The following is an 11894-nucleotide window of genomic DNA, read 5'->3' as shown; positions in this document are numbered from 1 at the left end:
TTCCACGCATGGGTGAGCATTTGACTCTTGTGCATTCAAATGTATGTGGACCCATGCCCTGTCAATTATTAGGGGGTGTGAAGTATTTTGTTACATTTATTGACAATTATTCACGTAAGGTTTGGGCTTATCCCATAAAGCAAAAATTTGATGTCTTGGCTATCTTTCAGCGTTGGCTCTCTCTTGTCGAGAATCAATCTCTGGGTATAGGCTGAAATGCCTAAGGACCAATAATGGAGATAAGTATATCTCACGTGCCTTTGAGCATTTTTGTGATGAGCGAGGTATTAAGTGTCAGTTGATCGCCCCTTATACCACTCTTGTTACCGTGTTTACCGCAGCACAGAGGAGCGGGAAAATAGTGTGGGAGCTTTCACTCAACCGCCAAGACCCTCGGACCGCTTATTGTTTCAAGCGTTCCAAGCCGAGCCCTAATAGCTACCTCTCACATAGCCGACGTGCCATCCATATCTACGGGTGTAGTGAGCTTACCTTGATGCCGTTCGAGTTACCTCCTCTCCCGCGCACTCCGGTAGCTCCACGATCCAAGTGCAAGCTTCAAGCAAGCTCCATCCTCAAGCTCCATGCTCCAAGCTCCATTGCCGCGAGCAAGACAAGAGAAGAGAAGAGAAGAGAAGAAGAGAGGAGACGATGGAGAGCTTCTCCTCCTCGGTCCCTCACCCTCACACACTCACTCCCTCACACTCTCACACTCCCTCTCTCAAGCACAAGCTCAAGCAAGCAAGAACAAGAAGAAGAAGAAGAAGAGGAGAGCTACTTTTGGCCACACACAAGAATGAGCTTCTCATTCACTTTTCAACTTTATATACAAAACCCTAAATCCCTTTTGGGCGGTCATCCCCTTTTTCCCTTTTTACATGGCCGGCCATAGCCTAGGCCCTTTTTCCCATTGTCCTTCTATCTTCCTAGCTTCCTTTCCACCGCCCGTCTACCTTTACAAATTGCACGGGTGAGAGCCCCGCGCTCTTTTACAAGATTTCAGGGTGCGCCTTTTTATTTTAAAATGCGCCTTTCCCCTTTTGCCTTTGCCTTGGACTTTTAAGGTTGCCCTTGCGCTTTTGGCCTTTTCTTCTTTTCTTTCTTCAGTCGGGCTACCTTTTTTCCACCTTTGCATTGCGTCTTTTCCACTTCTTTTTGCTTTCTTCATGTTGGGGTTAACATTACCCCCCTCCTAGACGAGTGCCAGTCCCATGGCACTCACTGTCGTACGTAGCAAGCTGTAGCATGCACCGAAGACGTGGGTGACAAGGACGCCTGTGGTTTCCGTGGAGGAGTGTTGGTGGTGGTGTAGCAGAAGGTCCTAGGGGCCTGTTGGTGGCCAAGGTGGCTGGTGGGAGGTTGTTGGAGTTGGTGGTAGGGCTATGCTGTGTTGGGGATTGCATTGATGGCCAGCACAAGTGTTGGTGTGTTGGGGATTCTGCACATGACGATTCTTTGCAGGCTTGTTGGATGGTAAGGGACAAGTATCACAGTTGAGTGTTGATGAAGAGCAAACAACACCTTATACCTGCAATTGGAAAACCTCACCTGTGATCTCTCCTTAAGGGGTAGTGCTAGGCTTCTCATCGTGCACAAGACATATTTTGATTAGTTTGGGAGACAGGTCGAACTCGAAGCAAGCCTAGAGTATTGTCCTGCACTTGAGGACCCAAACTGTGGATATACTTCGGTGCAAATATTATGTGAGTGCTCATGCATACTTAGATATTACATAGTTAGAAGGCCATGGGCTAGTTTCTCATAACAATTCATGGATGAAGCAAAGTTGTCCATGTGGAGAAGGAGTACGCGTGAAGGCATATGAGACATCCTTTGCATTGTGACTGCACGATGTAGCATAATGGAATACAAGGACACTGCACTTTTAGTAGCTCGAAATTATTGGACTTGCTTGATGAGTACGGTGTAATTTTCATGGCCAATCGTGTGGTGCTTATCACCATTGATTGCAATGGTACTAAGGCAGAGTGCAAAAGAAAATTGTGCAAGTGGGTCAGGGTGACAAGTCTAACCCTAGGCGAGACAAGCTCCCCACGTATGTCATGCCCTTGATGTGCCCTGAACAATTGTGGGTGATTGTAAGGGGCTAGGGGACTAGGGATGAAGCCGGTCGACCAAGGTCACCAGACGTACCTAATTTGAGGACCCCTAGGTGCTGTCCTGTGATCGTGGGTGCTTCTTATTTTTCCATTTTTTTCTTTTCTTTTCTTTTCTTTTTATTTCTTTTCTTTTCTTTTTCTTTTTTTTTTCCTGAGTACAACCATTACAATATGTTGATGCTCTCAGCCTTTCAATGGGTTGGAAAATGTCAAGCTTCGAATGCTCAGAAAATGAATAGTATAATGATGATGGTGCCCTAGCCTCGTTGTTAGAGAAGCAATTGGCGAAAGGGGGAGATACACTTGAGATATTGCAACCCTCCTTGCGGCACATGCGATGTGGGTACAGTTGAGGTAACGACTGCCGTGAGCCAACTATAGAGCTTGACCCAAGAAGGGGGCGTGGCCCAGGAATGTTTTGTGGGCCATGCAATGTGGGCGGTTGGCAAGGGTGCTTTCGGCAGCGTGGCTTTGCCGCGGCTCGTTGTGGGGTTGTGGGTGTTGCAGTGATTTGGGCATTGAACATTTTCGCACAAGGACCTGTATTATCCTGCATCCACTTGTCGCTTCATGAGAGCATATGCATTGTGTATGCCGCAACTATAATAAACCAGTGCAATGCAAGGAGACATCACTTATTTGAATTCTATGGTGTTGACTAGACATTTATCACCTGCGCTTGATTAGCTTTTTCTTTTGCTAAAGGCGTAGCATATATTAAATGCAGATATGATAAGTTCATACAAGTCAAGAACATGTCAACACTTAACAAGTCGGGAACACTTAACCATTTAAAAACCAAAAGTCCTGGCCAGTTATCATTTGATAAGCCCCTTATCCATTATGGGCTACTCGATTTGTACGAGGCGGGGCGAGTCTGGGTGGCCGGGTGATTGGGGCTCTGCTGGTGTGGGACTCCCGTGGGGGTGAGCAGGGAACATGTCGGCCGGGACATGAATGGTGTAATCCCGGCCCGCTACCATCTCCAAAATATCTTTAAATAGTTCATTAAATTCTTCTCTTTCTCGAGCTGCCCTTTCTGCCTTTGAGCGTCTGGGGCCTGAGCGGGAGCTGGGAGTGCGTACCACTAGTGATGCGGCCTGTTGTGGGTTTCGAGTCTCGACTTTCTTGACTCGAGGATTCTTCGGCCTTCGCCCTGGGCAATGTCGCTTAGGGCCTCGCTTCTTGGCATACCTCTTGATGGTGGGCACGTAGCGCTCCGGTGGAGGGGCGCGTGCCACATGCTCCCGTCTCTTGCGAAGAGCGTCTTTGCAAGCCAAATCTCCATGATTCTCCATGCGTTCCACTAAAAAAGGAAACCTACAAGGTACGAACCAAGGGTTAGACCTTGATACAGGATACAATTGTTCGCATGGAAGGGATTTTAGTGTGGTTTATCAAGCGCATATGGCAAGAAGGTGAGGGGTGAGGCATGCGGTGTTTGTTGTAGGGGAATGGTCCCCATGCTGATGTTCACGTTGCCTCCAGTCATTAGCAGATATTAGTTTATGCTAAGTCGCGTGGACTGGTTGTCGTGGAGTGGGACAGGGTACATCCTCGGGAGGATAGACCAAAAAGGGAAGAAGGTGTATAGGAAGGGACTACACCCTGTCTACACCATCAGAGTTGTTGGTCAAGGCCTCCTATGGCGGCAATATGGGTTGCATGCCCTTCACTTGGAGGTGGGGCTGGTCACACGACTTTTAAAAGTGTAATGTGAGGAGGACCTGAGGAGCTTAGCCTGTCAAACCCGACTCTTCTCCCTGCGCTTGACTATCATTGCTTGTGTGTGTTGATATTGTTTATACATGGTGACGCAAAAATCAGTGTTTATTTATATACATATCTATGAATCCATGTCACATCATGAGGATAAGAACCAAGTGTAGAACTCAGGGTTGTACCGGAGCGTGGCACACGCATCTAGTATTCGTGGCAGCTGACTTAATACTGATAGATATTTTGCCACGTCGAGTAGCATGGAACCTTGACCGAGTCTACTGGCAATATGTAACTCCTCCTCGGTGAGAACCTTATCAATCAAAGGGCCCTGTAGCCTAGTCCCAGCCAAGTCCGCACCTTGAATGTCAGTGAGCACTCGAAGGGAAGTTGGTGCCACGTAGGTTGGGTCTCTTTGAGACCGCCATTTGGCCAATCGCTCTTCTGAGACCGTCATGATCTGAGCCCCTAGTTCGGCCATTACAACGCGGCTTTCGCACCAACGCTGCTCAAATTGACTCTGGCCTGCTGACAGTCGCTTTAGTAGCTCTATGTCTATGAGATTCGGTCGACAGAGCACTTCATTGAACGTGACGGTTAAGCGCAGTTCGTCAGCCTCCTCGTCAGGGATGAGTCGCATATGTTCATGCAAGAGCCTATCGTAGTGCCCGTTAAGATGTTCTTGTTCTTCCCATGATAGTGGAAAGGTCAAGTAGTCTCCAAGCTGCTCCTTGGGGATTGTGCCCATGTCCGCAAGGACGTAGACACACGCGACCACCTTGAGCTTAGCCTCCAACTCAGTTAAGCATTCTGCGACACTTCTATGTTCAACGAGGGCTTGCTCGGTTGCTATCTCATGCAAAGTTCTAAGAGTTTCCTTAGGCTTTAGCATGGCTGGGGGCTCAGGCCTAGATGAGCAAGATTGGTCCACGCTAGGTTTTCTTATGCTCTTGGGGTTCTCACATTTCTCCTGAGGTTTTGCTGTTATTTCGTCATGGTCCTTCTCGGATGTGACTGGTATAGATTTGTCACCCTGTTGTGACAGCGTTGTATCCACTCTTGATTTATCAATGTGAGTTCTATTGTCAGTGGATAGAGTGTTGCAAGCAACTGTTGATGGCAACGGTTGCTTTGGTTTCTCAGAACACATGGATGTGTCTGGGGTTTCACCACTATTAGGAGAGGCATCAGTGGGTTCATTGGTGGATGGACTCAATGCTTTATTCATTAGCTCTCCAGCGCCCTTCGTCTCAATGTTCTTTGGGTCCACAACCACCTGCATCTGTTGCGGTTTTCTCTGCTTTCTCCTCCTTTTCTTGGTCAATGAAGGTGCCTCTTTCAACAACTCTGGACCCTGGGCTATATCGACCGTTGATGTGCTTGGTCGGGCCTCAGCATTTCCCTTCTCTAGTGTGTCCTTATGGGACATAGCCGTGGTTTGCTGAATAGCCTTGCCCGATTGTGAGGGCACAATTACCTCCCGTTTCAGAGGGTCTAGCTCTTCTGCCAGCTCCCTTGAGTTTAACTCCTCCAGCCTAGGCTTTAGGCTCTTTGAAAGTGCTGGAGTTCTCGAGGAAGTTGGTTGCGACACCTCTTCCATAGGTGAACTTCTAAGGACACGTTCCACATAGGGTATTGTCACGGCCAAGGGCTGTGACTGCTATGATCCCTGATTGGAAGTAGTAGCGGCTAGTTTAGTGGGTTGGCTACCCTTGGTGGATTGCGCTGTCAAGTCCCTAGGGCGATCAGAAGCGGTCATGTCTTTTGTTGGCCTTTGAGCACTCATCTTTGTAGATCGAACATGAGCTGATCTAGTCGCATTAGGTTGCTCATGCATATCCTTGGGTCGCGAGCTACAGATGGCGTCATGTCCCACCTCTTGGATATTTGGAAGCTTAGATGGAGATAGAGATTGGAATTGAGCAATCGCCCTTGACAACTGCTGTAGTGCTTCCTGTGTCTGTTTGGGAGAAGAGGGCGTAGGAGATCTAGGACTCCTAGGTGGATGTGGCACTAGCTGAATGATCTTCTCAAGGCTATTAGACGATTGTGACGTGGCTCAGTTAGTATGCCACCTTAGTTAGTTGAGTTTTGTTTGAGACCCATATATAGGGTTCTTCTATTTCTATGTACTTGAGTTCTTTTGGCTTACACAAAAACTAAGAAGAGGAAAACTATTTTCAGCCTCCACCTCTGTGTGTATTCCCCCATTGTGCAAGCAAGAAAGCTACAAGTGAGACTCCTTCCTTCTCTCCCACAATCTTGACACTACCTATCTCAAGCTCCGTCTTGAGGATGAATCCCCTACTTTGATGCTCGATATGAGGCGCGCAAGTGCTCAAGCTTGAATCCATTGGTCCTGGAAAATGGAACCAAAATGTGGGAGCTTTCGCTCAACCGCCAAGACCCATGGACTGCTTATTGTTTCAAGCGTTCCAAAGCTCTAATGGCTATCTCTCACCTAGCCGATGCACCGTCGATCCTACGGGTGTAGTGAGCTTACCTTGATGCTTGATCGAGTACCCTTCTCTCTCTTGCACTCCGGTAGCTCCACGATTCTTGATGCTAGCTCAAGCATCCTCAATCCTTCTCCATCTCCAAGCTCCATCCTCCATAGTCATGTGCGCAAGAGAAGAGAAGAGAAGAGAAGAGAAGAAGAGAAGAGGATATGGTGAAGAGCTTCATCCTCTTGATCCCTCACTCCCACACACACTCTCACACTCACTCTCTCAAGAGCACACACAAGCAAGAAGGAGAGAAGAAGAGAGGAAGAAGAAGACTCCTTTTGCCACACACCCAAGAATGGGCTTCTCATTCACTTTTCAACTTTATATACAAAACCCTAAATCCCTTTTGGGCGGTCATCCCCTTTTCCCCTTTTTTACATGGCCGACCATAGCCTAGGCCATTTTTCCCATTTCCCACCATTCTAATTTATCCTATCCCCAACTAATGTGTACAATTTGCACAGGAGTGAGCCTGGCGCTCTTCTACAAGGATTCGGGAGCGCTTCCACATTTAATGGTGTGCCTTTTACTCTTTTGTTATCTCGGGGCGACACCGAGACTTTCTGAGGGTCGTGCCTAAACATTTAAAATTTTTAGGGTCTGGTTACCGGTCAAGGAGCCTTTTTCTACTTTTATCCTGCGCCTTTTTTGCTATTTCCTTTTTTCTATTTGTTAACCCCAACACGAAGAAAGCAAAAAGAAATGGAAAAGACGCAGGGCAAAGGTGGAAAAAAGGTTGCCCGAATGAAGAAAGAAAAGGAGAAAAGGCCAAAAGCGCAAGGGCAACCTTAAAAGTCCAAGGCAAAGGCAAAAGGGGAAAGGTGCATTTTAAAATAAAAAGGCACACCCTGAAATCTTGTAAAGAGCGCGGGGCTCTCACCCGTGCAATTTGTAAAGGTAGACGGGCGGTGGAAAGGAAGCTATGAAGATAGGACAATGGGAAAAAGGGCCTAGGCTATGGCCGGCCATGTAAAAAGGGAAAAAGGGGATGACCGCCCAAAAGGGATTTAGGGTTTTGTATATAAAGTTGAAAAGTGAATGAGAAGCTCATTCTTGTGTGTGGCCAAAAGTAGCTCTCCTCTTCTTCTTCTTCTTCTTCTTCTTGTCCTTGCTTGCTTAAGCTTGTGCTTGAGAGAGGGAGTGTGAGAGTGTGAGGGAGTGAGTGTGTGAGGGTGAGGGACCGAGGAGGAGAAGCTCTCCATCGTCTCCTCTCTTCTTCTCTTCTCTTCTCTTCTCTTGTCTTGCTCGCGGCAATGGAGCTTGGAGTGTGGAGCTTGAGGATGGAGCTTGCTTAAAGCTTGCACTTGGATCGTGGAGCTACCGGAGTGCGCGGGAGAGGAGGTAACTCGAACGGCATCAAGGTAAGCTCACTACACCCGTAGATATGGATGGCGCGTCAGCTATGTGAGAGGTAGCTATTAGTGCTCGGCTTGGAACGCTTGAAACAATAAGCGGTCCGAGGGTCTTGGCGGTTGAGTGAAAGCTCCCACATTTTGGTTCCGTTGCCAGGACCTACGGATTCAAGCCTTGAGCGCTTGCGCGCTTCGAATCGAGCATTGGAGTAGGGTTTGCCCCGAAACGGTGCTTGAGGTAGATAGGTAGGAAGCGAGGGGGTTGAAGAGGGTATTCGATCTCCTTGGCAAGTAGGTTTTTTACTTTCTGAGATTTATGCTGTGGAATGGAGTAGTATAGGTAATTATTTTGTGATTTGGATCATTTAGGGTAGGAAAAAACAAAGAAAAAGAAGAAAAAACAAGCAAACAGTAGGGTTTTCTGTTGCTGTATAATAGGCTAAAACAGGGAAATAGGGGACCAGATTCAAGTTTCTAGGAAGATAGGGACAGGGAACTAGCTGTGAGGTTGTGCAGTGCTGGGAAAGGACCTTAAGAGGCCTGGGAGGCCAGGACAGACCTCATTTCCTTGGGTTGCCTTGTGAGAGAGAGACAGAGAGAGAACTTCTGGTTCACAAGACGAGGAAGCGCTGCCCCGATTCCTAGGCATCGGTGATTCGTGCTGCTCCAGGTGAGTCTGGTGTTTTTCAACAAGTGCCCTGATCAGATATAGAAAGTCTGTGGTAATTGTGTGCACCAGACAGTGAGGAGGGGTCAAACGCGCGGGAATCGCGCCCGCCGCCAACGCAGTCGGACCAACTCGTAGTGGTCCGATTCCCAGAATCAGACCACCCGAGTTCGAAAGTCAGGCCGTCCGATTCCCAGAATCGGACTAGCTCAGAATCGGACATGCCACGTGGCACTCGGACCACTCGGATTTGGACCAACCCGTCCGACTCGGACACTCGGACCACTCGGACCAACCCGTCCAATTTTGAGAATCGGACGCTTGGACCAACCGGTCTGACTCGGACAGTTGGACACTCAGACGAGTCCATAATCGAACCACTCACAATCGGACCAGTTTGGTCCGATTCCCAGAATCGGACGGACCAGCCAGAATCGGACCAACCACCCTGTCCGATCCGATTCCCAGAATCAGACCACTTGAAAATCGGACCACTGTTTGATCCGACTCCTAGAATCGGACGTGACCAAAATCGGACCATTGGTCCCGATCGGACCCACCCAAAATTGGACGTCCGATTCTGATAATCGGACTCCTGAAAATTGGACATCTGAGAATCGGACAAAAAACTGTCAAAATCGGACAGGTATCTAGAACATAAATTTTGACACATCTAAACCCTGAGATTGACCCCAAAGGCTGCGTAGAGCTAAAGGCACATCACAGATCCATCACTGCGCTAAAATTTAAAGCACGTAATTCAAAATTTGGCTATAAACGGTCCTCCAAATTACATATGGCGTTTACCGTAACGGCCCTGCGGGCCGGGGGGACTGCCCCCCCCGGACCCCCGCAGAGGGGGCTTTGCCCCTCTGCACCTCCCCCGAGTAGGTTGGAGGGAAAACGCGCGCCGTAACAAGTCTTCCAAATTGGACCCTAGTGAAGCAATGGCTCTACACGAGCATGGATTCTCACTTGCAAAAGAGCAGCCGAAAGCCCATACCCGAACAGAGAGAAACAGAGACCTTAGAACATCAATGGGCCAATCTAGCCATCAAGGGCAAAAAGGCCACACCACTAGAACACAAAGACATTGTGTTCAAACCGTGTCTAGTCAGAGAAAAATGCAACTTCAGCAAGCTACAAATGCGAAGGTGACTAGACATGACACTCTTGACGAGAGATGTACCTTGAATAGCACTGCATTGACGATCCAAGACAGCAGTGAAGAATCCACATCTAGTCGTGCAGTTGAGAACTCAAGGGCATCTGTCAGAAGGCTTAAATTTATAAGCCAGGACCCGGAAGATGAAGACATAGTAGCACCTGCTTATCTTAGGGTCAAACTCACCGCGAAAAGAGAGCATATTATCGATGCTCTGATTGATGAAGGAGCAGATTTTAACATCTTGACCTATGAATCATGGACCCTACTAGGCCAACCAGAGCTCACACCGACTAGTGCAACTCTTAGCCCCTATGGGGGACACCCACAAGCACTCGTAGGGAAGTGCAAAATCCTTGCGACAATTGAAACGGAAAGCTTGCCTATCCTATTTCATGTTCCTTCAAAAAGTGCTAGCTGCAGGAAAGAAACCCTCCTGGGAAGACCCTTCAAAAGGGCGACCAAATGTGAGGCTGACTATGTAGCACAGAGGATACACCTGACACTACCGGGTGTGAGGATAGTCACCACCTTTAGCAAGGGTGACCTCATCAAACCTCAAGGGAAAGGCAAGGAAGCTGCTGACGTAATAGTCAAGCCTACAAATGAGGGCAAGGACTTGTTGGAAGAGTTGATACAAGCACAGGTCGAACAACGAGAACCAGTGAGTGAGGCCATGCCGGAAACAAGAAGGTCAAGAGACAAGGCCAAGGACAGGGTTTGGACTCACAAATATCATAGAAGGCCACGAAAGAAGCCCAAGCCTTATAGGCGAAGGCATTGATGGAGAGCTAGCACAACGCCGCGATGGATATCCAAAGCGTTGCTTCGTGCTCAAGGGTATTATGCAGGCAACCAATGGATTTGGGTACCAAAACCCCCTGCTAAACCTCCTCTATCAGTTGAAGGCCAGAGTGCCTCAAAAGCATGGCACAAGAGGAAATCTAAGAGAAACTCTAGGTCTCAAGGCAAGAAACCAGACATGATTGTTCGAAGGAAAGAACCTCAGCCTAGCATGCTGAATAGACAGATGTCATATGCAGCCATTGAGCATGCACAAAAATCATTAGTGCCCAAGAAGCCTTTGATTTCCCAAGGGGAGAACAAGCATCATAGGCACAACATTGCTCAAGGCAAGGCTGATTGCTCAACAAAGCAAACGAACTAGAGTAGATAAGGATAGCTGTCATCTAGCTATTATTCATGGGCGGTGTACCAACCGCATCTGCAACTGACAAGTCGGTGACATAAATGCACAACGCTCACCCTGGCATATCACGAGTGGAGCTCGATATCTCAACACTCCCCCTTGAGCTCAATCCCAATTCCTGCACACCAAGCAAGTCTCTAAACTTGCGCAGCTTCTCTGCGCCCAATACCTTCGTGAATATGTCAGCTACCTGATCCTCTATGCTGACATAAACTAGATCAATAAGACCTAGTAAAACCCTCTCCCGCACATAGTGATAATGCACCTCAATGTGCTTTGTTCTAGCATGATAGACTGGGTTATTTGCCAAGTGTATACTACTCATGTTGTCACAATAAATGACAACTGGCCCATCTGTAGACTAATGCATATCATAAAGTAGCTTATGCAACCAAGCTACCTCACATACAGCCATTGCTGCACCCCTGTACTCAGCCTCTGTGCTCGACAAGGCAACTGTAGGCTGTTTCTTGCTGCTCCAAGTGACTGCAGCACTTCCAAAAGAGAACACATATCCACTGGTAGATCGTCTATCAGAAATACTACCATCCCAATCAGCATCAGTGTATCCATGCAACTATATCTGAACCCCAGTCTCATAAAATAGTCCATACTGCAATGTGGACTTCACATATCTGAGTATGCGTCTAGCCGCATCCAAATGCAGTTTCCTTGGAGCCTGCATAAACTGACTTACCAATCCAACAGCATAGCTCAAATCTGGCCTGGTAATAGTCATATAAATCAAGCTTCCTACTACGCGTCTATACATAGTAGGGTCTTCCAGAAGCTCACCTGTATCTGCGCTCAGCTTCACATTCTGCTCCAAAAGAACTGAAATAGGTTTACAGCCTGTCATCCCATATTTGCACAGCATGTCCAATCCATACTGCCTCTCCAAGAGCGGTATCCCACTTGGTGATCTAATCACCTCAATGCCCAAGAAATAACGCAGCTCTCCCAAATCCTTCATCCCAAACTTCTGCTTCAATAGCATTTTCACATGAAGGATATCTTCATCACTGTCACCTGTCATAATCAAATCATCAACATAAATGACAAGTAGCATAATACCTTTCTCTATTTTTCTCACATAAAGTGAGAAATCTGCCTTGGAAATCTGAAAGCCAATAGTGACAAGATACTGTCCTATC

This window comes from Lygodium microphyllum, chromosome 8 (assembly GCF_053477565.2).
Source record: "Lygodium microphyllum isolate KBCC chromosome 8, Lygodium_microphyllum_v1.1.10, whole genome shotgun sequence".
In the NCBI taxonomy this organism is placed as follows: Eukaryota; Viridiplantae; Streptophyta; class Polypodiopsida; order Schizaeales; family Lygodiaceae; genus Lygodium; species Lygodium microphyllum.
This window is presented reverse-complemented; position numbering follows the sequence as displayed.